We start from the raw sequence: 5,000 nt of genomic DNA, 5'->3' as shown, positions 1-5,000 counted from the left end.
CGGATGATTCGTTGCAATTAAGTATATGAATGCATTTGGAACATTGAATGCTGAATTCTAAATAACTGCAATAGTGAAACGTACGTAGGAACTAAATATCGATATCGGTATTTATCTTAATTCTCTGTCTGTTTGTCTGTCTGTCTCTTTCTCTCCCCGTATATATTCATTTATTCTTTTACTTGTTTCAGTCACTTGACGACGGCCATGCTGGAGCACCGACTTTAGTCGAACCAGGATTTATTCTTTGCAAGCCTAGTACTTATTCTATCGGTCACTTTTGCCGAACCGCTAAGTTACGTGGACGTAAACACACTAACATGGTTGTCAAGCGATGGTGAGGGGACAAGTACAGACACACAACTAGACACCACACACACATATATATACGACGGCCTCTTTAAGTTTTTGTCTATCAAATCCACTCACAAAACACTGGTGGACCCCAGGATAAAGACACCTGTCCAAGGTGTCACGCAGTAGGACTGAACCGGGAACCATGTGATTGGCAAACTTCTTACTACACAGCCACTCCTGAGTCTCTCTCTCTCTCTCTCTCTCTCTCTCTCTCTCTCTCTCTGTATATATATATATATATATATATATATATATATATATGCATACACATATATACATATACATTGGTGTGTATCTATGTGTGTATCTTGGTGTGTATCTATGTACATACATGTATTGTATTTATATATTTCATTTATGTATTTATTTACTTATTGTCCCAAATTTTGATACAAAGCTAGCAATATCGGAGGAGGAATTGAGTCGATTACATCGATCACAACGCTCATCTGGTACTTATTTCATCTACCTCGAAATGATGAAATGCATTGTAGGCCTCGGTGAAATTTGAACACAGAACGTAAAGATGGACGAAATACCACTATGCATTTTTATTTACGCGGTGGCGATTCTGACAGTTCACCCCGTTGGTAGTGGTAACAATGAAAATAAATAAATAAATAAGTAAATAAAAGCAAAAAACCAAAAAAACATAAAAGGCAATGTTTTTGACCAAGCCCATAAACTACGGTGTTGGCGTTTGATGGATGTAAAACCTCTTTAGTATTGGCTTACATCCAGCCTTGATATGGTATACCGACAAAGTGGTTAGTAACCTTCTTAGAGGTGATGTCTCAATAGAAACCCTATTGACTGTATTACTTAGCTCAATATTTCCTATGAATGAATGGAATTGAACAGTGCATTAGGCAACATTAACGACATAAGTGGGAGTGGAATCCCATGGGAAACTGTTATGTCTGGCAGATATGTTGTGCTAAAGTAAGCAGCAGCCGGTCGTTATTCAATCATTGCTCGAACAAAAGGGTCATAGTGAGTGGAAATGGACTGAGAAGGGTTATACTGGTTTGACAAAAAGCTGAGTGCTAGGAATGAAGATAATAACGTGTAGGTATAGGATACCCACAAACTGGAAAACAAAGGTAAGTTTGAATTGTTTTCCAATTGTGCATAATTCAACGATTTTTGCTAATCTTAGTTGAAATAGAAAACATGCAGAAAAATATCAATGAGGTGCCGTTAGATATCGAATAAGAGTGAAAGAAGACATGGTAGATATTGAAAATATAAATGAAAAAATTATGATTTGTATATAAGAAAATGAATTTGATGTAGAAGTGGAAAATTGTTTTCACCACATTTATTCTGTCCGACTTCGTACTTTAAGATTACACTGGTCTTAGGATTTCCCAATACTTCTAGCTTATATGATTTATTTCATGTAACTGATAATCATTTACTCTTATTTATAAAATATACGTTATGTAAAGAAACCGAGTATTTCATAAGCAATGTTATATTTCCTGTGCACACACCACATGAAATAAATCACATAAGCTAGAATTATGGTGAAATCTTAAGTGTAACCTTTATACGTAACACTACTGCATTGTAAAATTCTTGACAGAACTAACCATCAAGGAGAACCACGATTGTTACTTCTGTCAAACATTCTATAACCCAGTATTGTTATGTATAAAAATTAACTCTGAAGATTCGATAAGATGTCTTAATTATGTAACTTACATTATGTAACTAATACTTATTTAAGAAGGTGAAACTAAATATCTCAAAATATCTGCCATTCTTTGTTTTACTTTCTAAATGTACAGTTGTGAAATATTCAAACTCCAAATGAAACCAGTGCGATAACACGAACTGGAATACATAGGGCGACCTACATACAAGTTATTTGCCGCGTAAATTAAATTTTAAAATACACAAAATTAATATATAATATATACGTGGCTATATATTCTTATGAATATGTATGTAGTACACACATACTCACACCAACATATAGGTATGCACTTACACGGAAACAATATATTACTCTAAATTCTTCTTTGCGTAATCTGTGAAGAACAAGCTCTCTAGCATTTTGTTCAAAATTTATTTATTTTCGTTTAAAATATTGTGTAACAAATCTAGCAATCGTCAGTATTTTTTTTTTTGATATTTACTACGGTTTCAACTTAAATGTTAAAAAAGAAAATGTGTATGACTTTTGGAATTCAACTCCGTATCAGCGTTTGTCCAGCATAAATACAATTCATTTATACATACACATGCATACACACGTACACACACACGCTCAAATACACACATGCACGCACACAAAAGCACATACGCACACATGCATTTATGTATTTGCATGCAATACATGTGTGTGTGTGTGTGTGCATACCTTACATGCAAGCGTACATGAACATATATACCCATGCTTTATAAATTGAAACTGTATGTCTTTGTCTTAATACATGAGTATGAAGCATAAAAGAGATCGTAGGAAAATGTTCATATCAATCGCGTTCTTTCACGAAAAAGACAATTGTTTGGTTTCGAAAAGGATTATTCGAGAGGTTTTCTAATTCTTATCTCCGTACAAATTCTATTTCACCCAATACCTGCAAAATGCATTGTAACTCATTTTAAATCACTTACTACTATTCAGGAATGCATACAACACACTCATATATATATATATATATATATATATATATATTATATATATATATATATATATATATATATATATATATATATATATATATATATATATATATATGTATATATATATATATATATATATATATATATATATATATATATATATATATATATATATATCTACATACATACAAACACGCAACGCACACACACTAACGCACACACACTAACGCACACACACACGCACAAACACAGAATAACACGCATGCCTAATTTATTTATATTCATTGAAACATTTATGCACACAGCTTCACCACTTAATCGTACCCTCATCCTCTTATGTTCACACGACACGAACACATATGTATAGTTAGAAATATATACTTGCATACACACACAGACACACATATATATATTATATAACCATACATAGACATATAAGCACATACAACTTCATATATATATATATATGCGTGTATGTATATATGTGACTGTGCGTATGTGTGTGTATATATACATATACATGCACACATATGTACACACATATAGGCATACAACAACAGATGTGTGTGTGTGTGTGTGTGCGTGTGTGTATGTGTGTGGACATATGTATGTATGTGTGTTTGTACATATATATAATCTGTACAAGGCAGCTAAGCATTATTTTGGTTTCTCTCTTATTAATCACTATGGTGCTGTTATAGCTGCCGAGTAAACATTGAGCTGAAGACTATAAAATAGAGACGTGAAGACAGTTCTTTACAGAAGATACACAGACATACACTGCAGTGCAAGCATCATAGGAAGAAATAAACTGAGCCAATAAATATGTCTTGCAGCGCCGTCATACGTCGACTAGCGACAGGAGAGTCCATGAGATATATAAATATACCTCCTGACATTTTATGGTTTACATATTCTTCACGAAATAGTCTCACCGATCGGATCTCCTGAATTTCTGCTGCATGAAACTCTGCATTATACTCCTCTGTATTGAATTTGTATGTGGTCTGTTAGCCAGATGTGTTAGAGGAGCTTTCTGTGATAACCACCCTATTTTATGAATCCATACATTACATTATCTATCTATCTGTTTATCTATCTATCTATCTATCTATCTATCTATCTATCTATCTATCTATCTATCTATCTATCTATCTATCTATCTATCTGTCTGTCTGTCTTTATATTACATTAAAAATGAACTTCAATCTTGCTTGCTTGCTTGCAATGTTACATAGCCAAACCAGCGCATAATGGGAAAATACTTTGAGAATAAGGTACCCCTGAAATGTGAATACAAACAGAATAAGATAAGTTTCGTGTAAATCGAACCAGTGGTTATTGAGATATTCGGGATTTTGTGGGTATAAATGCCCAAAACGGCGTATATTGGGAAAATAATCCGAAAATAACTTAACCCTGAAAGGGACGAAACTATAACCTTTCCATTACACATATTATGATGGGCAAAATATTTTAAAGTAAAAATGACTTTAAAAATACGGTAAATAATTCGTAAAAGACCCGTTCGCAACCTCGGTGTGAAATAGTTCATTCCCGTAGGTCTCTTTCGTGTGCATTCAACGCATCTCACCTCCAAAGATTTGGCTGCTATTTATAGCACGCTCTGCTACCACATAACAGCTATTTGCGATGAAGGACCCAAAATACCTGTTACGTGGTAGCAGGGTGTGCAAAAAATAGCAGTCAAATGTTTCCTTTTCTGGGGAAAGGAGCCATTTACGTGTGATTTCGATGTCATATTCGTTGAAAGCACACAAAATAACCTGGAAAAGAAAAACCCACGAAACAAATCTCCGTTGCTAGGAAACACAGACTTTCCCGGTACTTTGAATTATTGGTGACCCAACAGGTCACGGGTAGTCTAGTCTAGTTTAGTACACACACACACACACACACACACACACACACACACACACACACACACACACACACACACACACACACACACACACACATTGATTGATTGGTTGTACTCCACCATGTCC

General features: G+C 34.3%; 1 long non-coding RNA gene across 2 annotated transcripts in view; it reads left to right on the top strand.

Annotated features, from left to right (window-relative positions):
- LOC149137704 (uncharacterized) overlaps positions 1 to 5,000 on the top strand; it is a 20,037-nt gene that overhangs the window by 8,378 nt on the left and 6,659 nt on the right. The window contains exon 1 of one of the 2 annotated variants that reach the window (XR_016243001.1): positions 592 to 1,460. The exons of the other annotated variant lie outside the window; for it this stretch is intronic. This is a non-coding gene — a long non-coding RNA (uncharacterized LOC149137704). Of the gene's footprint in view, positions 1 to 591; positions 1,461 to 5,000 lie in introns of those variants that run through there. 2 annotated transcript variants of the gene reach the window in all.

This window comes from Octopus bimaculoides, chromosome 1 (assembly GCF_046866305.1).
Source record: "Octopus bimaculoides isolate indiv1 chromosome 1, ASM4686630v1, whole genome shotgun sequence".
NCBI classification, from domain to species: domain Eukaryota; kingdom Metazoa; phylum Mollusca; class Cephalopoda; order Octopoda; family Octopodidae; genus Octopus; species Octopus bimaculoides.
This window is presented reverse-complemented; position numbering and strand designations above follow the sequence as displayed.